Below are 27248 nucleotides of genomic sequence, written 5' to 3' on the forward strand. Positions count from 1 at the left end.
GATTGGGGTCAGGCTCCTAGCCTGCCCGTCCATGCAAGCATCACGGAGACACCAAAGTGTCACCAAGCACTTCATACCTTACCCCCGCCACCCCCCTCCCCACCACACACAGACTTCGAGTCCGTCACCACATTATTGGACCACGGAGCAGTTGGGCTACACACGTTGTACAATCTCCTCTCCAACACTGGCCATGTAGCAGTCACTGCTGGAGGTGTTCACAGCCCCTTGCAATCTCAACATCCCGGTTTGGTCCAGTGTCCCCCATGTCGCAGGTTGACAGGGCAGCCATGCAGCGCACTCATCTCTGGCCATCCAAGGGGTGACCAGCACTCTCCGGGAAGCATTAAGGGGCAGTCACACAGGGCCAGGAAAGGTGCTAAGTACACCCATGATAATCACATCTCTCTCTCTTTCATGCTGCAGGAGGACCATGTCAGGATCATGGATCCTGGTGACCTAGCTGTATGCCTGATGGCCAACAGAGACCACAGAAGATGGAGGAGAGAGTGACTGAGGCTCCTGGCTGTGCAAAGGCAGGAGCAGAAACCTCATGAAGAAGGGGCAGCAGGGGCTCCCACACACGCTGCCCAGGAGCAACAGCGAGACGTGGCTGGTCAGCACCTAGTGACACCCAGGATCTATAGATGCCACCTGCCATTCCTGCAGATGACTGAAAGCCAGTGTAGCCGACGACTGCGCATGTCTAGGGACCTGGTAGCTGACATCTGCCACTTACTGCAGGACTTAGTGCTAAGGGGACATGGGGTGCATCCACTGCCAGAGGCTATGAAAGTGACCGCGGTGCTCAATTTCTATGCCAGTGGCTCCTTTCAGGGCTCCACAGGTGATCTCTGTGGGATTTCACAATCCGCCACCTACAAATGCATCCATGAGGTCACGGATGCCATCTTCTCCATGGCACACAACTTTGTGCATTTCGCCCGGGACCAGGACAGCCAGGGTGCAAGGACCATTGGATTCGCCCTGATCTCGGGATTCCCACAGGTCCAGGGTGCGATTGACTGCACTCATGCTCAGGTCTCCATCGCTACACTCAGTGGACTTCATCAACCACAAGGGCTTCCACTCACTGAACGTGCAGCTGGTAAGTGACCACCAGAAGCACATCCTGCAGGTGTGCGCACGGTTTCCAGGGAGAGTGCACAACACCTACATCCTGAGTTGCTCACAGATCCCTGCAGTCTTCCGGGGTCCACAGAGGTGGCAAGGGCTACCCACAGAGGCCGTGGCTGATGACACCCGTGCGGTGGCCTCAGACTGCAGCAGAGCGACGCTATAATGAGGCTCATGCTGCAGCTCACAACTTGGTGGAGCAGACCATCGGGATGCTGAAGATGTGGTTCTGGTGCCTGGACTGGACTGGTGGAGCCCTGCAATACAGTCTGTAGAAGGTGTCACACATCGTCATCGTCTGCTGCGCCCTTTACAACCTGGCGCTGCAACGGGGAGACGAGCTGACTGAGGAGGAGATGGAGGAGCTGCACGTCTCCTCCGATAAGGAGGATGCTGACGGGAATGAGGGTGAGGGGGTCCTCAGTGATGATGACGACGGCGATTAGGCTCTCACACTGGCGAGACGAGGCAGGCTCACTCGAGAGGCCCTCACAGCTGCCAGATTTGTGGAGGATGATGATGACATGCAGTGAGGTGTCCCCATAGATCCTCACATCGCAGTTGTGAATGTTTGATTCCAGTCTGGCTTATGGCACCAATACCCTCTGTGAGAATTCTCCTGTCATGGAGATGCACTGGAGGCCCTAATAGTCGCTCGATCACAGGAGAATGATGACAACATGCAGTGAGGACACTCCATAAATCTTCACATAGCCTCTGAGAATGTCAGACTCCTGTCTGGCTGAGGGCAGCTCGCTTGCGCTCCATAATCAGGACCATCTCAGGGACGCAGCCATGAAACTTTAGATGCATCTGATGCTGTGTCCGCCTTCAGCACCTCAGCCCTTCAGGAGCTGGTGCCCAGCATCACTGGTCGCAGATTCTGGTGTGATGGGGGCCAGCCCCACCTTAAAGGTGCTGAGAGCACACAGAGAGAATGAGAGAACTCTGCTGCGCCTGCCCACTACATTCTGGCAGCAATGACCAGCACCACCGAGGTGCAGGCATCAGTAATGTTTCCAGGGAGTGTGAGGCTGGACCATCACTGTGGCCTGAAGGCTGCACAGAGCACAGGGAAGAGGCCCTGGACTGAGACACCTGCCTTTTATCTTGTGCAGAAAGGTTTCACATCTGAGTGACATGAACATTGCTCATCAGAACAAGGAGCCATAAGCAGGGAGACATTCTTGGGAGTTTATTGACAAGAGTGAACATTATGTACAAGTGATTAATACCCATGCCCAGACTGTGCAACTATTTCTCCTTAACTTCCCTAACCCTCTGGCTACATCTTGCTGCTCCCCGGACATCCACAGCAGAGGTGGAGGCAGCCTGATGACTGTGACGCCCTGTCTGTGATGAATTTTGCAGGCATTCTGGAGGGCCAATCCTTGGAAAGCCCTGACCTGCTATTGGGGTCCTGCTGTGTGGCAGTGACACCCTCCTCTGCCTGTGAAGCTGGATCTGTGCAGGTCACAGGAAGAGGGGAGTCAGATGGGCCGGACACTCCCAAAGTCACCTGGGTGGATGGCACCGGAGTGTGCACCTGTTGATTCTCCTCCCTATGGGTTCCCGAGGGCCCCTGGCTGACTCCGTGATTGGAAGGGGATAGCTGGAGTGAGGCCGAGCTGTTGGAGGCCAACTATGGCATCAGCGATGGAGTTGAGCCCGCGCAGTCGTGCAGGAGTGATGTCCTGGCCCAAGGTCTCCATGGCGGCCGCAATCCTGCCAGTGTGAACCTCGGTGCGTTGCAATGTTGGCACTGTCACCTCAGCCTGAAGACGGATGGACTCCTCCATTGTGCCTTGCAATCTGAGGAGTGCAGCAGTCATTCCTTCCTGATGTTCCCGAGCTTGCCTTTGCAGCTCCAGCAACTGTGACATGGCTGAGTCCAGAGGCTCATCATCTGACTCGGACTCAGCAACGTTCTGGCCTCCAGCATCCTCCGAGTGCCGGGGACCTGGGAAGTCCATGTCTCCACTTGCTGTGGATCAGACAGCGCAATGTGCTCACCAGGTTGTGATCCCAAGGCTGCTCTAAAGCTCGGTCCCACCGAGGTGTGTGTCTCTGCGCTGGTGGAGGGTATGAGTGAGCGCTGTGACGAGACTTCAGGGAGGGTGCCTTCAGATTCCTCTTCAGAGGTTTCTCTGGAGCTTGATTGGAGTTCCTGAATCATGGACTCTGTTGGCTGTTTCCTAGTTGTGCCTCGGAAAGCAAGGGGAGATAATTAGTGCATGGCAGTGGCCTGTGAAACAGGACACATCACTCATGACATGGCTGCCTGATGGATGATGCACTGCTGGATCCTCACTTGGTAGAGCAGCGCCGACCTCACCATCAGCACAGGACCGGTCCCGGTCATCGCCGGCCAGCTGGGTGCCTCTGTTTTTGAATTCTGTCAGAACTTTGATCTCTAGCATCTCTCCACCTGTCTGCGACCTTTCCCTCCTGTTGTGAGCCAGTTGTCCTGCATGGATAGAGATGGGGAGAGTGTATCAGGACACCTGCCGGGCCAAATGATAATTATGCCTATTGAGTGGTCCCATGGACAGGATGAGGACAATGACAGTGTGTGTGAAAGAGCGAATGGTGATGTCCCTTGCACTGGCAGTGAGTGAGGGCCCTGTGAATGTGTGATGGGTTTGTGAGTGTGTGAGTTGGGAGTGATGAAAAGAGTGACTTACCCTGGCGGAACGAAGGAGATCATTCATCCTTTTTGCAGCACTGGGTGGCTGTCCTCCTCTGCAGGGCATTCGCGCTGAACTCCACTGCTACCACCTCCCAAGCTGGTTGGTGACGTTGCCACCCATCCTGCGGCCAGAGCAGATGTAGAGCACATCCCGGCGGGCCTCCACGACACCCAGAAGTCACTCGAGGGACCCGTCGTTGAAGTGGGGAGGGAGGGGCTGCAGCCTTTTTGCCTTTTCTGACCATGTCTCTCGGGCAGCGGTGATGAGCTGGTGGCGATGAGCGCATTGCTGGCGGCTGCCTTTTAAAGGTGGCGGCCAGAGTGAAGCAACAGCGGGGTGATGGCGAGCGGGCGAATGAGAGCCCACCCGCCTTTTAAACGGGGTGTTTCGCGGGAGTGAATATATAATGAGGTGGGCTGGGGAAGATAAGGCGTGAAAACCCGTCATTTTTATCGGCGGGTGGGACTCCATTTTACCCGCCCGCTAGCGCACTTAGTGCAGTTCTGGGAAAATTCAGCCCCTTGTATGTGGCACCTTATCAAATTCCTGAATTCTGATTGAGCTCAAAATGTTAAAAAAAATCTTTAATCACTGGAAATTTGTGGATGACATAGATTGGGCTCACTGAGTCTCGCGTTCCTGTTGAGTGATGCTCTGTTCAAAGAGTCGAGCCTCATAAAATTGAGCCTTGTGTGCCAGAAACTGTAATACTGCCAGCCACGGTGATTGCTGGCTCTGCTTTTGCCTTGCTGAAGAGTAGATTTACATTAGCTGAGTAAAGCAGACAAAATGCAAATTTTGCAATTTGTGGCCAACATATTATCAGGCAACCAGATGTATGCGCTCTTCTGTGTTACCTCCAAGTTCCCAGCTGATGCAAATGATCAACTGTGGTGTGAATGTGATTATAGGGGCTGTCTATTAAAATAGCCATTGATCTGGAACCAGGAAACTGAAATGACCATTGGCAGGAATACGGTTATTTGCTTAAAAAGAATGGAGATTATTTTCCAAATTTTGCAATGCCAGTAGGCAGCTTGTCCCCCTCCCTTCAGGCCCGCAGATTAGGAAATCATGGGCAGTTTCCTGGTACACAGTATTGAGCAAGCAATACGCCTGGCATTAGCTCAAATTCTGGAAAAGCCCCAACTGTTGGGCCTTAAAGGCCGAGTGCCTTCATTATGTGAAGATGAGTCACATCCTTGTAACCACTTAATGGCTTTGGAAAAGTAGCATGTTAAGCAACTTTTGTAAAATGGCAAGTAAACAGTATTACATATATTAGGACTAATTTTAAAATCACCCTCCTGGAATGAATTTTTCCCTATGGGAAACCCGCATTAGGAGCAGGTGGGATTTTTATTCCGAGGTGGTAACAGGCTCGGAGGCGGGCACTCTGGCAAATTCCCGGCACCAAGCGACATTCCGGTTTTCCAACCCACTCCCACCTCCCAGTGACTTGGTGGTGGCATCTTACCAAGGACCAGGCAAGCTACCCGAAAGTGGTGGGTCATAATTGAGGCATTAATGAGCCACTTGCATGCTCGTTCTAGGATTGTTCTAGGATTTTGGAGGCAATAAGGAGGAAACATGCTGTTTAAGCAGCACATCCAAGGAGATGAGATGGCTACTCAGCTGGGAGTCAGTCATAGGAGCAATTCCCCACCCCTCATGAATCGTGGAAGGAGCAAAGAGGAGCTCGTGCATTGACACATAGTTGTCCTTGTGTTATCGGATCTTGCAGAAGTTTCAGGTGCAGGTGCTGGGGCACTGCCCGGGGATGCGCTTGCAAGGATCAGTGGGGCACAGTTTGGGGGTGGCGGGGGTGGTGGTTCTACGCAGCCTTTCCCATGCAGCTGATGGCAACTGAGGCCATCCCAGGACATGGAGCTATTCTGAGGTGGTGACGAGTGGTGATGAGGAGTCGCAGTAACAACAAATTCAACCCCTTGGTGCAGAGGGATTTCTAGGTGATGCCCAAGGGGCAGGGAGGGCACAAAGGTGCTCCGCTCACCATGGGGTGGACCACCATGGGGTGAATCAGCTTCCTGGCCATGTCAGCACAGCAGTACTGCCAGGGGCTGCAACTATCGAGGCAATTAACTGCTGACCCATGTGCCTTAGTGAAGGAGGACCTCAGCCATTGCCAGTCATATGGGAACCCAGTAGCCATGAAAGTGACAGCAATGCCGGATATCTTTGCCACTGGATCATTTCAAGGGGTGGCGGGGTACCTGTATGGCATATCACAAGCAGCCACCCATCATAGCATAGGAAGGTGAGGGATGCCTTATATGGGAGGGCATTGGAATACAATGAGTTCCAGACTGGTAGGTCCACGCAGGCACAGAGGGCTGTGGGGCTTGCCTCAACAGCAGGATTCCTTCAGCTGTGGGGCGTAATCGACAGCACCCATATGGCTGTCAAGGTCTCAGTGAAGCAGCCATGACATTTATCAACAGGAATGGATTCCACAAACATCAGCACGCAGCTGGAATGCAATCATATCAAGCATTTTCTTCAGGTGCCATGATGCTTTCATCCTGAAGCAATCGCAGGTGCCACAGCTCTTCATGCCACCAAGGAGACTGCCTGGATGATTGCTAAGGGACAAGCGCTATCCATTGAAGAAATGGCTGGCAACACAATGGCTGCACAACATCCATGACACTGCAACCGCAGCCATCTCAGCACGAGGGCCACCATATAGCAGGGCATTGGACTCCTGAAGGTTTGGTTTGGGTCCCTTGGCCAGTCCAAGGCACCCTCCAGTACACTGTCTCTAGGGTTTCCTGCATGGTGGTGGGCTATACTCTGAATAACACGGTCCTCCAGAGAGATGTCGCCCTTGAGAATGAAAACGTGGAGGAGCGATACCCATCTTCAGAGGAGGAGGAGCAAGACATAGCGGAGAATGGTGATCCTGTGCTGCAAGCTCTTCTGGAGGTCCAAATGAGGTACCAAGCCATTGACCAGGAAGGCAGAGAAGCTCGGGCCACACTAATCCAGGCATGCTTTTCCTGAGGAAGCCTCATCCTGGGTTATATTTGGCCCAATACTGTGCCTTTCCCACCAAGAGTGGTTGCATCCAAAATGCCTGCTACGCAGAGCCATTTCCTGTTTCCCCACAATGCCTGGAGAACAGGCTGATGTCAACCAATGTCCCCAACCACCCACCTTTGTGTTGCACATACACTGCACAATGCTGGTGTCTTAATGACCTCAAAGCAGCGGGGTCACACAAATCGTGGTGTGTTCATTAACCGTTCCATTACATCGATGGTAGTCAGTGAACAAAGACATGACAAAATTCACCCAGGTGAACCACAAAGTGAACCTACTGACATGGCATCATCAGCATGTGGCTGGGACGCTCCTCCTGTGGCTGTGGAAGCAGGCTGCTTGTTTGTGCCTGTCTCCGGCTGTGATGCTCATAGTTCTTTTCCTCGGCATCGCGGTGCCAATGGGGGTACCACCACAGCCCTGCCACAACTACGATGATGCAGGGGCATCCTTGGTCACAGGAGGCTTGCTGTATAGATGGCGCCTTAGCCAGTAAAGCCAAGGGGATGATCGATGATGAAGGTGGGGGGATGACACCCCCTCAACATCATCCCCGCCTGCCCCAGCCTTTTCTTGGTGTGTATACACGTCCACAGGAACAAACAGCTGGGTGTCTTTGGTTGCCTGTCCATGCATTTTTGCCCCATCAGTGCAAATGCCCAGTCAATGTTACAGAATGTGGAATTCACAGAGGTGAACTGGCGAAAGTGGACTGGATACAGCTATTAGAAGGGAAAATGGTGTCAAATCAATGGGAGGCATTCCCAAGGTAAGATAAAGCAGAAAAAGAAAGCTTATGACAGCCACAAAAAGCTTAATGCTGTAGACAGCATAGAGGAGTATAAAAAGTGCAGGGGTGGAGTAGAAAAGGAAATTAAGAAAGCAAAGAGAGGATACGAAAAATATTGGCAGGAAAAAATAAAGAAAGCCCAAAGATGTCTTACCAGTACATTAAAAGCAAGAGAATAACTAAGGAAAGGGTAGGGCCTATTAGAGATGTACATAGTAACCTGTGCATTGATGCTGAAGATTTGGGCAGGCCTCAATGAATACTAAGGAGAGGGATGATGCAGGCATTCTAGTTAAAGAGGACAATTGTGAAATATTAGATACAATAAGCATAGTGAGAGAGGGAGTACTGGAGGGACTGGCATCATTGAAGGTGGATAAGTCACCAGGGCTGGATGGATTGTATCCCAGGTTGTTAAACGCATCCAGGGAGGAAATAACAGATGCTCTGAGGATCTTTTTCCAATCCTCACTAGATACAGACAAGGTACCAGAGGATTGGAGGTCTGCGAATGTTGTACCAATATTTAAAAAGGGCGCGAAGGATAGGCCAGAAAATTATAGCCAGTCAGTCTAGCTTCAGTGATAGACAAATTACTGGAATCAATTCTGAGAGACATGATAAACCGTTACTTAGAAAGGCATGGGTTGATCAGGGATAGTCAGCATGGTTTGTCTGGGGAAATAGTGTCTTTCTAACTTAATAGAATTTTTTGAGGAAGTCACAAGGAGGATTGATGAGGGTAGTGCCGTGGATGTTGTCTACATAGCATTTGACAAGGTCCCACATGGCAGGCTGGTCAAAAAAAAGGGATCCCATGGGATACAGGGGAAGGTAGCGAGTTGGATCCAAAATTTGCTCAGCGATAGGAAACAAAGGGTAACGGGCGATGGATGTTTTTGCGAAAGGTAAGCGGTTTCCAGTGGTGTTCCACAGAGCTCAGTGTTGGGGCCCTTGCTGTTTGTTGTATATATTAATGATTTGGACTTAAATGTGGGAGACATGATTGGGAAATTTGCAGATGACGCAAAAATTGGCCATGTGGTTGCGAGTGAAGAGGATAGCTGTTGTCTCCAGAATGATGTCAATGGTTTGGTTGAGTGGGTGGAAAAGTGGCAAATGGACTTCAATGCGGAAAAGTGTGAGGTAATGCATTTGGGGACAACAAACAAAGCAAGGGAATACTCAATAAACAGGATGTTATTGAGATGAGTTGAGGAAGTGAGAGACCTTGGAGTACATGTCCACAGGTCCCTGAAAGTGGCAGGACAGGTGGATAAGGTGGTAATGAAAGCTATAATTTTTCTATGGTTCTATTCTGAGCAAGTCAGTATGATGTTCCTGTATCCACTCACGTGATGCCGCATATAGCTCTCCACGGGGTTGGCCACTCTTTCAGGATATGCCTGAGACAGAGTGGAACACATCTCATGGATGGAATCCTCCATTCTCTGTCCATGACTTCTCACTGCCTCAGGGAACTCCGATGTCTCCCATTGCTTCTCCACAAAGATCCACCTTGTATATGATCCCTCAGTCTCTGTATCTCCGCTCAGCTGAGCCTGGCTGTGTCTGCCCTCCACACTGAGGGTGACTGCCCATAGCTGCCATTATCTTTGTCACTTTTCTAGCTCACATGCGAAGTGTTGGCCACTGTGTGCCACCCGTTGTCAACTCATGCACCGAGTTGAGTGCGTCTGCACTGGTGGAAGGTGTGCTTGACTGCTGTAATGATGCTGCCTCAGATGCATGGTGGTATAATGAGGCTCCCCTATTACAACTGGCCGCGTAGGAGACAAATGACTCTGATTAGGAAAGCTCTGCTCTGTCAGCAGCTGCTTCTGCAGAACTGCAGCAGCCCATAACAGCTTATGAATTGCCATGGAGTCAGCAAATGAGGATGGAGCCCCATCCCCATCATATGGAAATGGCCTGATCCTTTCACCCTCTCTCGGATGGATAACCATCTCGCCCTCATTGACTTGCCAAGCTGTCGCCCTGGCAATTTTGAGGGCCTCTTCCTCCACGGCCATCAGCATAGTGAGATGCTCCACACCACCACCGGAGCGACCCCTTTCTCGCTCATTGTGTGCTCTATTTTCCTGCAAAGTTAAGAGCGACAGAAGTAAAACCATGGTGCCCCCTGTCACCTTATCCAACAGCTCAACTCGCATGCGATGCCCATGGCTCCAATGTTGCGTCCTCCACAAGTGCTTGTGATGCGAATGTTGCCCACGGCTTAGGAGTGCGCCTGGGCACATATATCCTCACTGTTCCAGCAGGTCGTTCTGTTCATAGATGTGCTGGAGACTCCAGAACTGGAGGCCTGCCTGTCATCTGGGTGTAGCACCATCACCTCAGGAGCTCATTGAAGTGCTCCCTGCACTGTATTCACACCCTGCTGACTACGTTTTGGCTGCTCACTTCTTGAGCCATCCCCATCTGTGTCTTCTTTGTCCTCCGGCTGCTCTCTGGAAACAGGATGTTCCTCCAGGCTTCCACTGCCTTCACGTTCAGGGGCGGAGCACTGCCAATCGAGGGGTTGCCTTCCCGCGGGTGAAAGCCGTGCTGCTGCTTCGCTGCGTTCCCACCTCTGCCATCTCCTGGGGTGCCAGCGTTCACAATCATGGCTGCCAAGTGCATTTTAAATCAGGCCCACCACATCTACTTCCTGCCTCCCCAAACTGCCGCTGCCCCTAATTGGATGGCAAATGCATCAGTGGGCCGTGAATTGGTCGCTTGCTTCAAAACACTATCGGCGTCAGGCAGCAACATGAAGTGGGATCAGGACCAAGAAACAGTCCTGATGTTCGGGTCCTGATCAGGAATGAAAACTCAGCCCCTTGTGTGCGTGCCCCACGCAATATAAAATACTGGAAAAGCGAGCCTGAATTTCCATCACAACAGCTACAGGTAGATTGATTTGCAAACTCTTGTTATGGTGTTCGTTACAGTCCTGTGTGAGATGCATAATAACTTTGCACTATGTTAGTTATGTGTCCGGTGACATATCACTGCAGTAAACTTGCTGTGGTATGGGGATGGGAAACCACTGTCACCTTTAAGCTGTAGTGGGACACACAGACACCAAAGTCCAGGCCCCAGCATTCTCCCCTTGGTCCCATAAAAATATTCCGATCCATTTCCAGTCCATGAACAGGCCCTTCCAGAATCCTATCATCCCCTTCAGCTCCATCCTGTCAATCAGATGATGCCCTGTCCACACCCTACCTCAACACTCCACCACCCCCACCAATCGACAAGCTGTCTCGGACCCTAGGGTTGCTGGTGCTGGGGGTTTCATCATATGACCTCCCACCTACACCTGCCCAGGCCAGTCCAACAGCCCTGTTTTACCTTTTCCAATATCTTTATAAGTAATAAGCGGAAGTGTTCAAAGAAAATGAAGTCCACATATTTTCAATGTCTCTATAATTTTTCTTCCAGGCTATTGTCCAGGAGATTACCCTTTCATCCCTGAAGATTCCAGGATTATCAGTGCTTGCTGGCCACATGTTCATGAGGCCCAGCTGCTGGGATGGTTTGTGCATCTCACTGCTGAAATCAGGCAGGCAGTGGGATAGCAATGCTGGTTGATTATGATAACAAACCAAGATCACCCTCTGTAACCTCCTCCAGCCCTGCAATCCTCCAAGGACCCTGCACACCCAAATCCTGACCTCTTTGGATTGCCAGTTGTCATCGCCTCACCATTGATGGCTGTGCTTTCTGCGACCGAGGCCCTAAGTCTGGAATTCCCTCCCCAACGCTCTCCACCTCTCTCTCCTCCTTTAAAACTTATACTTCTTTGACCAAGCTTTTAGCCAACTGTTCAAATATCTCCTGAAGTGGCTCGGTGTCAAATTTTGTTTGATAATGCTTCAGTGAAGTGCTGTCAGATAGTTTTACTACATTAAAGATGCTATATAAATGCAGGTTGTTGTTAGCTATGTCAGCATCAGTTACACAAAGACTTCTTGGAAAACAATGGTAATGACTCATTACTGATGTTGTTTAAACGTAGGAAGTAGCAAATTAGTGAAAAACCCTTCTGAAGAAGCAGTTGAATAATTGCTATGAATTAGTAACAATAGAGAAGTTAATTTTAAAGAACAATTCTTTCTGATTAAAATCACACGCTCTACAGCCGATGGGACAATGTGCACTTTAAAAGGTTAAAATTGTAAAACTCTGATCAACAAAGATCTTTTTTTATTTCACTGGCCAATTAACCAGAGAGATCTGTCGACAGTTGACATAATCAGCTAAGGAATTCAAAATAATTTACCTGCCGCCACTCCTGACAGCCAACTGCCTTTTCTGTGATAATCAAATTAATTTTGTGCCATCGACAACTTCCCTAATCTAATTAGACTACACATTACAGTCAAATCATATTACCACAGGGAATCCAAGAACTGTGTCCTCTCTGGAGATTTGCATTTCAGTTGAAATTTGCATACAGTCGACACACATGTCATTTTATGATACTGCCTTAGAAGCATCAAGTGTTCAGTTTACATGCAGTGGCCAAATATTCCCTACCCGGAGAAAATGAACAAAGCTTTTTAAACTTGTGGAGTTTGAAAAGTATAAACTCTTCTCAATACCTGTTCAATTGTTTCTTCAGTGTCAACAAGTTATCCATATTTCTTACCCTTCCTGATTTAGTTCCACTTAAAACACATGGGATTATTTTGGTGAAAGGATGGCAATTGGGTGTTGTGTTGATAAAATAGGCCTATTTGAAAGCCTGGTGTGCAATTTTGGGTATATTGCTGACTTGGCTGGAAGTGCCAATTAAACGCAATTTTATAGAGGCGTATGTGGCCACCCATTTCCATTGAAGGTGTGGAGTGCGCTGGCTGACACACATAGGGGCAGGTTTCAGAATGGCTCAGGAGCTGAGATAGAGAACACGTGGATTTTTGGGTGCAGCATTGGAGCTCTTAGAAGCACTTCAGAGAAAGCTGACTCAACTGATCCCTGGGATGCTGGTGTTGTCTTATGAGGAAAGGTCGGACAGGCTGGGCCTGTATCCATTGGATTTAGAAGAATGAGTGGTGATCTGATTGAAACATATAAGGTCACGAGGGGACTTGACAGGGTGGATGCTGAAAGGATTTTTCCCCCTGTGGGAGAGATTGGAACCAGGAGACACAGTTTGGAAATAAGAGGTCTCTCATTTAAGATGGAGATGAGGAGAACTTTTTTTTCTCTCAGGCGGTTGTTAGTCTGTGGAATTCTCTTCCCCAGAGAACGGTGGAGGTGTAGGGTCATTGAATATTTTTAAGGCTGAGTTGGATTCTCGATTGACAATGGAGTCAAAGATTATAGGGGATAGAAAGAAAGTAGAGTCGAGGCCACAATCAGATCAGCCATGATCTTATCAAATGGCGGAGCAGGCTTGAGGGGCCGAGTGGCCTATTCCTCCTCGTAATTCTCGAGTTCTTCTGTTCTTGTATCATGGTGGAGGAAGTCCAGAGGAGGATGGATGTCTTGTACCCCCAGAGGGGAAGGTGTTCACCCCGCCCTGCTGCCCTTCTCTCCTGCAGCAGCTGGTGCTGTTCTTCTTGACCTTACTCCCTTTCATTCCTCCTGAAGACCAAAGGGAACCACCAACAAAATACCAGCGGCCAAGCACTACCTTTCTTTTGTAAAGTATCCAATAAGGTCAAGTAGCATGGCACTAACCCCTATTGGGTGAATTCCTCAGAGAATTTCCAGAATAAATATTCATGGAAGGCTGGTAAAATCTTAAAAAAGTGCCCCTGAAAGTCTCTTGATGTGTTTCAAAAGCCCTCCGCAAACCTCCAGCAGCAAGTGAACAGTAAAAGATGATATGCCTTTAAGTAAAGCATGAAATCCTCTGCAACAACTTGTTTATCCCAGTCAGCTGGTCGCTTTTACAAGAGGGCATTGGGGTCAGGCTTTAGTCACCAGAATGATGTTCAGCCACCTCAGTGAGCACTAGCAGGCCAGCTAAGTGGCAATCAGCCTCTTAGCAATCCGCCAGGCAGCTATTTCTATTGCAAGCTTCAACTCTTTTACCAAGATGCTGTCTTGTCCTAAATGTGGGTTAAAGCAGCATTGCAGCCCAAGACCTTAGCCTGGCTACATTAGTGCCGAAAGTATTTGTGGAATATCACAAATGAAATATGTAGTATTTGTATAATAAACAGTATGAAACTCAATGGGTAGAATTTTCTCCCCGTCGGGGGTGGTTGTGCGGGGGAGGGCGTGGGTGGGTGCGGACCCGATTGGCGCCCCTGTTCAGGTCCATGCTGCCATTTTACGTATGCGGGCCAATTAAGGCCCCGCCCAGCATGACGCGCTCCCTGTGCGGGCGGGGAGGGGGCTCCCTGAGCCGGGAGAGCTCTCTTTCATGCATGCGCACGAAAGAGGGCAGAAATCTCCCTGAGTCACAGAGGTGCCTCAGGGAGGTTGGTTTTAAGTTTTAACAGTTCGATTAAGTGTTGAAAAAGTTTTTATGACATGTCCCCTCATGCGAAACTGTTACACGAGCTGGGACATGTGCATTCATTTTTGAGAAAATTTAAAATCATTCGTGAAACCTCATCTGGCCCGTGGATGAGGTTCCATGAAAAATGCGAAGGTTGCCTGGGCTCTTCACCTGCCCGGTAACCTTAAGGTTGGAAGGGCAGCTCCATTAATTATTTTAATTGTTAGTTAAATGGCCTTAATAGGCCTTTGACAGTTCGGCGGGTGCGCATTCAAGTTGGCTGCAGGCCCACTGAACTGAAAATCTAAATGACGTGCGGTGACTTCGGGACTCTCGCCCGACATCACCCCGCGTCATTTTACACCTCGGCGAGTGGGCCCCACGAGTAAACGAGTTCATTGGCCAACCGAACTCTAACAGCATGCCTTCCTATGTCCTCATCAATTGCTGCTTGCGATCAATAATGGGGAGAGTCTGATGTAAGAATAAACAGTGATGGTTTATTGAGACATAGGGCAGAGCACCAGATCATACGTGCTCACTCAGAAACCTCCAGAACCAGACTTACGGTTCCCAGTTGCCTGCGCTGCACAGTGATTCATCAGGGCTGTCACATGATCAGTACACTTGCATTCTCTTAAAGGTACAGGGTACCTCACTTTACCACATCCTTCCCCCTTTACTTAAAAGTATAGCTAACAAACTTAAAACACATTGACTATTTACACAACTATTTACAGGTCAAGTCTCTCAGGAGGCCTTCTTTGATGGGTTGAGCGTCGTAGCCCAACAAGCTCGGTTGGTGTCTCTGAGACCTTTTCAGGGGCCGGCTGCCCACTAGGTCCCTCAGCGGGCACTGCCAGGTTGGACTCTCTGACTTCTTTGGGCCCCACAGGCCCCACATCTACTTCCGAGTCGTGTGACCTTCCCTCTACCTGCGGAGCTGACTCACAGATAGGTGACGACTACATTTCACGTTGTGGGATTGGCATTATTTGGCGGAGATGATCCACACGTTGTCGCATTACTCAGCCATTTAACAATATACTATAGGAGAGGAGTCCAGTTACAGCGCTGACCTCGCCTAACAACCAATTTGGCCCATCGCCAAAGTTCTTCGCGAGGACCGTGTCTCCTACTGTGAATGCCCTTTCGTGCCCATGTCCATCATTCCTGGTCTTCTGCGCCTCTTGGCTTTTCTCCACCCTCCCCTCTAAGTTCGACTGGATCAGAGTCAGGCGGGTACGGAGACGTCTCTTCATGAGGAGTTCTGCCAGGGCAATGCCAGTCGTTGTGTGTGGCATGATCTGGTATGTGAATAAGAACCGGGACAATCTCGTGCTGATGGAATCCCTTCCACCTTTTTTATCCCGGCTGTAAACATTTGGACAGCCCTCTCAGCCATGCCATTGTACGCTGGGTAATAGGGGGAGGTTCTGATATGGTTAATGCCGTTCAGGGTTATGTTGAACTCCGCACTGGTAAATGCTGTCCCATTGTTGGAAACAAGGACATCCAGCAACCCAGATATGGCAAAGTTCTGCCACAACTGATCTATGGTAGCAGCTGACGTGGGTGACCGGACTTCATAAATGTCCATCCACTTGGAGTAGGAGTCAATCAGCAAAAGGGACATTGTACCCAAGAAGGGCCCCGCATAATTGATGGGGAGGTGCACCCATGGCCAACCCGGCCATTCCCACAGATGCAATAGAGCTGAGGGGTGGAGCTATTGCACTTGCTGGCATTGAGGACAGCTCTTGACCAGAGTTTCAATATCTGCGTCCATGCCAGGCCCACACGTAGCTGCAAGCAATCATCTTAATTCTGCTAACTACCAGGTGGGCACTATGTAGCTCGGCTAATAATGGCCTTCACCCCCTCGGGGGCACGACAACCCTCGCTCCCCATAGCAATATGCCGTTCTGAAAGGATGGTTTATACTTGCGATCATAATAGGGTTTCATCTCCTCGGAGTCAGATCCACCAGACCAACCATACAAGACCCTCTCACGGACGTTTGACAGTAGTGGGTCTCGGCTTGTCCACTCCCGAATTTGTCTGGTTTGAACAGGGGAAGAGTCCAGAAAATAAAACTAATTCCTGGGGAATTGGGAGCTCCCTGTTGTTGACTGGCAAGGGAAGACAGCTTAGTGCATCAGCATGTGCAACATGAATATCTGATTGATGAGCAAAAGTATATTCGTAGGCAGCTAATATGGGCGCCCATCTCTGTATGCGAGCTGATGCGATGGGGAGTATCGACTTGTCTTCCCCAAATAATCCCAGCAGGGTCTTATGACCAGAGACAATATGGAAATGGTGACCGTGGAGATGTTGGTGAAACTTATGGATGCCAAACACAATAGATAGCCCCTCTTTTTCAATTTGGCATCGTGAACGACTGCAAGGGGGCTGCACTTCCGATAGGCTTTCCAGGTAATGATGAATGTAAGTGTTTGGCTCACCGTGGAGTTAGGTTCTCTCTGGGGCCTCTTATAATTTTCTGTCCATAGCCATTTTTCATGTATTTACCCTTTTAAATGTATTGTCACTTTAAGAGTAGTCACCGTTTTTTTTAACTCTGTCTCTGCAGCTGTCAGCTTTTCTCTGCTGGATTTCGCGCTCGTTTCCAGTTTTGGTGGGATCCCTGCGATCGCAATTCTGCAGGGTTTCTTTAAATTTTAAACTGCAGCACTGCTTTCTGCTTCGATTGCTGGCTGCCACCTATTTTATAATATGAATACAGATGCTCTTTCCAATGCATGGCTCACCCGTCTTGTGGACTCTCACTCAGCGGGTCTTGCAATGTTTTTATCCTCGTCGCTACTTTTATGTCTTGGGTAAATGAGTTCGTTGGCCAACCGATCTCTAACTGCACGCCTTCCTATGTTCTCCTCAATTGCTGCTTGCAATTAAGAACAGGGAGAGACTGATGTAAGAATGAACAGTGATGGTTTATTAAGACATAGGGCAGAGCACCAGATTTTACGGGCTCACTCAGAAACTTTCAGAACTAGACTTACGGTTCCCAGTTGCCCGCACTGTACAGTGATTCGTCAGTGCTGTCACCTGATCAGTACACTTGCATTCTCTTAAAGATACAGGGTACCTCACTTTACCACAGTAGCCTACTTCATGGCATTGTAGCCAGATGGTGGGACTCACACACCAAACAGGCGAGTATCTCATCGAAATTAGAAGTCAGGGTCCAATGGCATCACTCAGATGCTAATGATGTGTTAAAAGATGCACAGCCATGTTTGGTGCCTGATGGCAGCTGCATCAGGAGCTTGGGGCAGAAGGAATATCTTTGTTTTGTACCGATGAATGCAAAGTCCTAATTCTAATTGTGGGTCTCACTGGGGGAGTTGGTGGGATAGTGGTATTGTCACTTGTTACAATCTCAGCTGAGGTTATCCCTGGACAAGCCTGGTCCCAGAGTGGAACCCGGCTTGATTGATCCTAACTTTTATTTGTTTGTTTAGATACGTGGAGAGCAGCTACCGAACAGTCACAGGAGTCAGCTGATAAACTTTTAACAAAAGAATAAAACATTTATCCAACAAGAAAAGATGAACTATATTAAAATACTCCCTCAACTTTTACAGATATATACAGATTTGTAAGAATAACACAAGTCATAAAAGCTATTGTATACTTTAATGTACACAGTAAGTACATAGTCCATATAAACTTATGACACCCTGTGGTCATACACACCACTCTCTGACTTCAAGTGACAGATGCCACGTCAACCAGGTGGATCTGGTATGGATCTCTCCTCAACTCCCCCGAGCTGCTTGTCACACTGTGAGCCAACCGGTCTCACTGAATTCTGTCCTTCACACGAGGATTTCCAATCTCCACTCTCCAAGACCTCACCTTGGAATCTTCTCCCAAAATGACATTTTCTCTCAGATACCTTCCACAAGGCTTCACTTCCAAGCTTTCCAATCCTCCTTCTGATGTTCCTCTTCCCTGGGTCACCACATGCACTCAAGCTGTCTTCCATGCACTCTCTCACACCAACTCAGCCTTAACAGTACACCACTGCTTCACGTGCCCATGGCAAGGAATTATAGACCTTCAGTTGTCTCTTTGAAACTTCTTGCTTCTTGCCAGCTGTTCTCACTTTAAATCTGAAGCTTGGAGCCTTTCTCTCTGCCCCTCACTCTTAATTTCACTTAACAGGACCTTTTCCCATGTTCCTGTCCTTCCTTTGACTACAAGGTCTCCTTTCAACTTTCTCCTCTTCCACTCTCCTGGATTTTTGGGGCTTTTCTTTGCTTGGGACCTTTTCGTTCTTTTGGGAAATCTGCAGTTCCCACTCCCGGTGTCCAGTCTCGCTGGATCCTGGCTTCAACTGAACTTAAAACTGTTGTTTCTTTAGTTCCATGTGTGTGTCTGTAGGAGGATCCTGCCTATCTGGCCCCCCGTTGCCAGGCAACAGCACTGTTTTTCTACTCTTATGTGTGTACCTTTACCTTATAGCAGTCGTAAACTCCTCGTTAGAAATGCAAGCAGCCTTTACAGGTGAAACTAAAACTCCATTTGACCTTTCTTAACACATAGATACAGAAGTACAAAGCAAATTACACCTTAAAGCTAAATCTCATTCCTAACATCCACAAATACAAATATTACTTACTTAAACTATCTCTACTTCGTAACATTGCTGGGTTGGTAATCTAGAGACCCAGGGTAATGTTCAGGGGACCGGGGCTCGAATCCCACCATGGCAAATAGTGGAATTTGGATTCAATAAAAATCTGGAATTAAAAGTCTAATGATGACCGTGAAACCATTGTCGATTGTTGTAAAAAACCCATCTGGTTCACTAATGCCCTTTAGGGAAGGAAATCTGCTGTGCTTACCTGGTCTGGCCTACATGTGACTTCAGATCTGCAATAATGTAGTTGGCTCTTAAATTCCCTCTGTAATGGCCGAGCAAGCCTCTTGGTTGTATTCAAGCCACTAAAAAAGACAATAAAAAGGGATTAAACCAGACAGACCACCTGGCACCAACCTAGGCACAGGAAACGAAAATGGCAGTCGACCCTGCAAAATCCACCTTACTAACATCTGTGGGCTTGTGCCAAAATTGGGAGAGCTGCCTCACAGACTAATCAAGCAACAGGCTGACAAAGTCATCCTCACGGAATCATACCTCACAGGTAATGTCCCAGATACCACATCACCATCCCTGGGTCTGTCCTGTCCCACCGGCAGGAAAGACCCAGCAGAGGCGGCAGCACAGTGGTATACAGCTGGGAGGGAGTTGGCCTGGGAGTCCTCATCATCAACTCTGGACCCCATGAAGTCTCATGGCATCAGGTCAAACATGGACAAGGAAACCTCCTGCTGATTACCACGTACCGCCCTCCCTCAACAGGTGAATCAGTATTCCTCCATGTTGAATACCACTTGGAGGGAGCACTGAGGGTGGCAAGGGCACAGAACATACTCTGGATGTGGGACTTCAATGTCCATCACAAGAGTGGCTCGGTAGCACCACCACAGACCAAGCTGGCTGAGTCCGAAAGGACATAACTGCTAGACTGTGTTTGTGGCAGGTGGCGAGGGAACCAACAGGAGGGAAAAACATACTTGACCTCATCCTTACCAACCTGCCTGCTGCAGATGCATCTGTCCATGACAGTATCGGTAGAAGTGATGAACACACAGTCCTTGTGGAGACAAAGTCCCGCCTTCACATTGAGGACACCCTCCATCGTGTTGTGTGGCACTCCCACCGTGCTATATGGGATAGATTTTGAACACATCTAGCAACTCAAGACTGGGCATCCATGAGGCGCTGTGGGCCATCAGCAGCAGCAGAGTTGTACTCGAACACAATCTGTAACCTCATGGCCCGGCATATCCCCCACTCTGCCATTACCACCAAGCCAGGGGATCAACCCTGGTTCAATGAAGAGTGCAGGAGCGTATGCCAGGAGCAGCACCAGGCATACCTAAAAATGAGGGTGAACCTGGTGAAGCTACAACAAATGACAACTTGCATGCCAAACAGCATAAGTAGCAAGTGATAGACAGATCTAAGCAGTTCTACAACCAATGGATTAGATCTAAGCTCTGCAGTCCTGCCACATCCAGTCGTGAATGGTGGTGGACAATTAAACAACTCACTGGAGGAGAAGGCTCCACAAATATTCCCATTCTCTATGACGGAGGAACCCAGCACATCAGCACAAAAGGTAAGGCTGAAGCATTCGCAACAATCTTCATCCAGAAGTGCCGACTGGATGATCCATCTCAGCCTTCTCTGGAGGTCCCCAGCATCACAGATGCCAGTCTTCAGCCAATTTGATTCACTCCATGTGACAACAAGAAACGGCTGAAGGCACTGGATATTGCAAAGGCTCAATCATCAGTAAAGTGATGGAAGGGGTCATCAACAGTGCTATCAAGCGGCACTTGTGAATCAATAATCTGCTCATTGATGCCCAGTTTGGGTTCTGCCAGGGCCACTCAGCTCCTGACCTCATTACAGCCTTGGTTCAATCATGGACAAAAGAGCTGAACTCCAGAGGTGCGGTGAGGGTGACTGCCCTTGACATCAAGGCAGCATTTGACTGAGCGTGGCATCAAGGAGCCCTAGCAAAACTGGGGTTAATGGGAATCAGGGGGAAAACTCCCTGCTGGTTGGAGTCACACCTAGCACAAAGGAAGATGGTTGTGGTTGTTGGAGGTCAGTCATCCCAGCTCCAGGACATCACTGCAGGAGTTCCTCAGGGTAATGTCCTCGGTCCAACCATCTTCAGCTGCTTCATCAATGACCTTCCTCCCATCATTAGGTCAGAAGTGGGAATGTTCACTGATGATTGTACAATGTTCAGCACCATTCGCGACTCCTCAGATACTGAAGCAGTCCATGTCCAAATGCAGCAAGCACTGGACAATACCCAGGTTTTGACTGACAAGTGGCAGGTAACATTCACGCCACATGATGACCATCTTCAACATGGGAGAATCTAACCATTGTCCCTTGACATTCAATGGCATTGCCATCGATGAATCCCACACTATCAACATCCTGGGGAATACCATTGACCAGAAACTGAACTGGACTAGCCATATAAATACTGTGGTTACAAGAGCAGGTCAGAGACTAGGAATCCTGCGGCGAATAGCTCACTTCCTGAATCCCCAAAACCTGTCCACCATTTACAAGTCAAGAGTGTGATGGAACACACCCCACTTGCCTGGGTGAATGCAGCTCCAACAACAAGGAACTTGACACTGCCCAGGACAAAGCAGCCTGCTTGATTGACGCCACATCCACAAACATTCACTTCCTCCACCACCGACGCACAGTAGCAGCAGTGTGTACCATCTACAAGATGCACTGCAGGAATTCACCAAGTCTCGATAGACAGCCCCTTCCAAACCCACGACCGCTATCTTCTCAAAGGACATGGGCTGGAGAGACATGGGAACACCACCACCTGGAAGTTCCCCTCCAAGTCACTCACTATCCTGACTTGGAAATATATCGCCGTTCCTTCACTGTCTCTAGGTCAAAATCCTGGAGCTCCCTCCTAACAGCACTGTGGGTGTACCTACAGCACATGGACTGCAGCGGTTCAAGAAGGCAGCTCACCACCACCTCCTCAAAGTCAAAGACATGGGTTTTAAGGAGTATCTAGAGGAAGTGAAGTAGCAGGTGGAGAGGTGTAGGGAGGGTATGCCAGAACTTAGGGCTGATAGCCAACTGAAGGTGCGGCCAGCAATGGTGGAATGATTAAAATCAGGGATGCTCAAGAGGGCAGAATTAGAGGAGTGCAGCTCCAACTTCCAAACCTGCGCCCACTGGCATTTTCAGCATTGCAACCGGCCATCAAAAGTATCTTTATCTTAAACTGATTTCTGAGTGCAGTCCAATAGTTTCCTTCCATTTCCTTCTTGTTTTGTCTAGAGTGCAGCTTCCATTTTAAACCCAAGCTACTTGAAAGTAAGAAAAGCTGAGGTCAGACATTTACAGCTGATTCTGGGAATCACGGGCAGTGGTGGGCAGCTTTTGATCGTTACCACCTGGGCATTAACTATCAGCTGGATAGAACACAAAGAGGAAATTCTGGCAGGAGAGAGGCACTTTCCTCTTCCTGCCAAATTTATGTTCCATGAATCTCCACGCGTTTTTCCTATTACTGTAGTGTGGTCCTCTTCAGCCAGAATTCCTTTTTAATCCAAGTGATGCTTAACACCCAGGGAGGGATGAAAATCTACTTAATTAATTTTTTAAAATTCTTTTTATTCATTCAAGGGATGAAGGCGTCGCTGGATAGGCCAACATTTATTGCCCATCCCTAATTGCCCTTGAGAAGGTGGTGGTGAGCTGCCTCTTGAACCACTGCAGTCCATGTGCTGTAGGTACACCCACAGTGCTGTTAGGGAGGGAGCTCCAGGATTTTGACCCAGTGACAGTGAAGGAACGGCGATATATTTCCAAGTCAGGATGGTGAGTGACTTGGAAGTGGATTTCCAGCCATGTCCTTTAGGACTCGGCCAGCTGGGTCTGTACTTCTTATTTCTGTCATTTTTCAGTACCCTGAGTACCTTATTCTTGTCATGGGTTATGACATATCGGATGAAACATCACTGTATCAATGCTAGAGATAAACATAATGCACTGACACTGCTTAAGCTGTGTGATAATATAATTTACTAGAGATGTCAACAGAAGGAAGCCATTTACTTATTCAGTATATTTGTCTGGCAAGTTTGCCTGAAGTGCACCACTGGAAGATAGTAACATCGGTATCAGGTATACCAATTTAAATGATGCAACATTGAATTATAAATTATAAGAAGTTTGTGCTTCTCCTCTAGAGGGATTTTTAGAGTAGGACAAGAGGCAATGTTGCTACATCATATAAAAGGGCACGAGGGCATTTTCATAGCCTCTAGCCAATGCTGCTCTGTGGCCAGCCGGTAGAGAGCACTGGATTGCTACACAAGGTGAAATCCGCGCTCACTTTCCCTCGCTCTTATCTGCTCAGCACATTGCCTGTATTAGTGCTGTGTTTGTCGAACCGGCCCAGATTGGCACTTTGCCATCTGGACAAAACCCAAGTGCGAGTGGCAACCAAGCCTCTGGGATTTGAAACAGGGTCTTCCAGTCCATGGTGTCACGCCACAGGACCATTCAATCATTCCTTTTCACAAAATTGTTTCCGCCTCACTGTATTTATCAACGTTTGCAGATTAAAATATGGGAGAACTGAAGTGCAAACAAAGAAATTGAAATGCAGCAACCTGTTATGGACAGCCACAAAAGGGCGAGCAGAGGGTTGAAATCTGATGTGTATGGTTTTTGATCTTGGTGACTATGTTCGTAGTCTTTTTTGTAACATAAATTTGGGCTTGCTCCAGTATGCCGTGAGGTCTTATACTTTGAGTCGTCTTTACTCTCGTTCTTTCTGTCTGTTTTTAATTCTGTAAGAAACAAAATTCTTTGTTTAACACATTTCGACAATTAATTTTACGTTTTTTAATATTCTCAAGGTCTGCCTCCCTCTAACTCCCCTGCTGCTGCAATGATAATATCCCATGGCCCGAACTTTTCGCTCATCGGGCATGCGTGCTTGGCGGGCTCGGGAGCAGACGAAACGGCCTCCTGACCACGATCGATCTCCGACTGCAATTTGGCCAGCCAGCGCGAAACGCGCGCTGAGAAAGGCTCGGTGCTGCCGGTGGGAGGCGGGAAGAGGGCGGGCGCCGATGTCACCGCGGGTGCTGGTGAGCACTTCCGGTGAGCTCCCTGAAGGCAGACAGCTGCCCCAGGGAGCTGCAGACATCCACAGAATAAACAGAACGACAAAAAATGCTGCAAAATACGCCCAAGCAGCACAATCAAGCACATTGAAAGCATATCTCATCAAAAAAACCAGTCCCCGGGTACCTTTTTTTATTCTATTTCCCCACAGAGATTTCATCCCGCCCTCGTTCGAGGTTTGAGCAAAACTGTGAAGGCCGATTGGTCCATCCGTCAACCGTAAAAGTGGGCAAAAAAATTGCTTTCAGTTGCCTCCTTAATGGGCTTAATTGCCCGCTTAATTGTCGGCGGGCGTGCTCCTGGCCGCTGCAGCAGCCGCTGAGCGAGACATCACGCGAGCGCACGATCATGTCGGGACGCTCGCCCAATGTCATTTTGCACAATTTCACCTGCTTTCGGGTCATGCACGCGCCAGCCCGATCAACATAAGATTCTGGCCCGTGTTATTCACTCTGTCCGGTTTTTATTCCTGGGGCCTAAACACCTCATGTTGATTCTCCAGAACAATAAATCACAACGCCATCATTTTATTTTAGACTTACAGATCCATCTCTTTATGCAACTGTGCCGGAAGTGTTTTAGAATCAGATTTATCACTACCAAAATAATACTTTTCGTACAGAGGCTGAATTGCTTGCTAAATTAAGGACACAATGGCGGGAATGTTCTGGCCTTGTTGGTGTCGGGCGTCCTGATGGGTGGGGGAGACAATATGGCGAGAAGACCAAAAATCAGCTTCACGCTGGCTTGAAAGGACAGTGGGGTCATCCGATGGTCTCTGCCATGGCAGAATGCCAATCCCGCTGGAGGCTGGCATCAACCTGCTTTGCATCCTGCTAATGGAGTGCAAAGTAAAGCCCTGAACGGAATCGGTGCCCCCCCACGCCAGATTTACCGTCACGCCAGTGGGAAAACACACTGCCCAGAACACGTCCGGACAAGTGTGACGTGCAGAAGTCGGGACTTACCGTTAGGGACTCGCTCAGGTCGCGGACATCCGAGGAGAGAAGATGCTGGAGCCCTACGGCTACCAGACCCTAGAGGAACACATGCATCTCATGCTGGCTGGACTCTCATGGCCATGGCTCCACCACGAAGCAGAATACCATGGGCTGCTATGGATGATCGGTGAATGCGGGGTCAGGGGGAGGAAGGTCCAGCTGTGAGTGGGAGAGGAAGGTGTACTGGGGTTTGGGGAGGTAGGAGGGTAATGTGAGAATGGGAGGGTTGGGGACGAAGGTGCCTGGGGGAGTGAGGTTGGGAGGGGGGGGCGGAACGAAGGTGTCAGGGGTGGTGGGTGAGCTTGTGGTGGCGGGGACAAAAGTGTTGGGGGGATGAGGTTGGGAGGGGGAAGAAGGTGTCAGGCAGCTGCACTCCTCCAACTCACATGCCACTCTGCTGAGGGCTTCCAACAGCTCTGCGTGATGTTCCCCCGCCTTCTGCTGACTCTCCAGGATGAGTCGGAAAGCCGAATCCAGAGGCTCGTCATCTGACTCGGACCTCACAGATGCCTCTCCCCCAGCAGTCCTCCAAGTGCTGGGGAGCTTGGCAGAACCTGCCTCCTCCTGCTACAGAGGCAGATTGTGAACCCGAGCCTGCTCTAGATCAAGGTGTGTGTCTCTGCGCTGGTGCAGGGTGTGGGTAAGCACTATGGTGGGCCTTCCAGGCTGCTTATTTCCAGCTCTTCAATGGAGGAGGTGTCGTCTTGGCTGGAGGTGAGGACCTGGATGTAGCTGAGGGACTGGCTGGCTGAGGGTGTCAGTCACTTGGCAGAGCTCCCTGTGGACCAAAGTAGAGATAATTATAGTGCATGGCAGCAGAGTCAAAAACAGGAACGAGAGAACTGACAGTTGCATTGAGAGAGGGATGATGTGGAGCTGCATCCTCACGTGGGTGTTTGCAGCCGACCTCACCGTTGCTGCAGGAATGGTCCACGTCCTCAGCAGTCAGCACGATGGCACGCTTCTCAAAGTGAGTGAGGGCCCTAATGTGGGGCACTCCACCCCCGGCTTGTGGCCTCCTGATGATGTGAGCAGGCTTCTCCTGCATGAAAACAAATGGAGAGCGTGTGAGCGGGACACATGGCACTGCGTGGAATGTTTGTGTGGTGAGCGGAGCCATGGACAGGATGAGGACATGAGCTCCAAGGGATATGAGCCTGATGGAGATGTGAGGGTGTGTGTGAGAGTTAGTGGTGTTGTCCTTTGAGGTGTGAGGTTCTTGTGGATGTGTGACGGGTTTGTGAGTGTGTGAGTGGAGAGTGATGAAAAGAGTGACTTACTCTAGTGGAACAGCTGAAATCATTCATCCTCTTCCTGCACTGGATGGCTGACCTCCTCCGTGCTCCAGTGGTGCTCACTGCTGCTGTCACCGCCTCCCAGGCCTGATTGGTGACTCTGGTGGACCTCCTGCGGCCTGGGTCAAAATCCTGGAAATCCCTTCCTAACAGAACCGTGGGTGCACCTACATCACATGAGCTGCAGCAGTTCAAGAAGGCAGCTCCCCACCACCTTTCTCAAGGGCAATTAGGGACGCTAGCCCAACCGGCAAAACCCACATCCCATGAATGACTAAAAAAAAACCCTCCCCTCTCCTCATCCCTTCATCCACCTGGACACCCCCCCCTCTCTGCACCCCTTCCTCTGCCCAGACACCCTCCCCTTTCCACACTCCTTCCCCCCTGGACACCCTCCCCTCTCCACACTCCTTCGCCCTGTTGGACATCCTCCCCTCTCCGTACCCTTTCCTCCCCCCCCGACGCCCTTCGTTCTCCACACCGCTTCCTCTCCCCAGACACCCTCCCCCCTACGCACCCCTTCATCCTCCTGGACACCCTCCCATCTCCACACCTATTCTTCCCCCTCCGGACACTCTCCCCTCTCTGCACTCCTTCCCTTACACCTTCCACCCCCCCTTACACATACCTGTAGCCACTTTCTCCCCTGTTATGTCTTCCTCACCTCATTCGCCCTCCCTCCTCCCAAACTTCCCTCACCAACACCTTCATTCCCCCCTCCCAACTTCACCCCCCAACACCTTCATTCCCCTCCTCCCAACCTCACCCCCGACACCTTCATTCTCCTCCTCCCAACCTCGCCCCCTGCCACCTTCATTCCCCCCCAACCTTAACTCCTGACATCTTCATTCCTCTCCTCCCAACCTCACCCCCCCAACACCTTCATTCCCCCTCCCAACCTCACCCCACTGACACCTCTTCCTCTCCCACCCCCTTGACCGTCATTCATTGTGAGCAGACCCTCAACGGTGACTATCCAACTTCCATGCGCTGCTTCGCAGCAGAGCCAT

Source organism: Cetorhinus maximus, chromosome 5 (genome assembly GCF_964194155.1).
Source record: "Cetorhinus maximus chromosome 5, sCetMax3.hap1.1, whole genome shotgun sequence".
Lineage (NCBI taxonomy): Eukaryota > Metazoa > Chordata > Chondrichthyes > Lamniformes > Cetorhinidae > Cetorhinus > Cetorhinus maximus.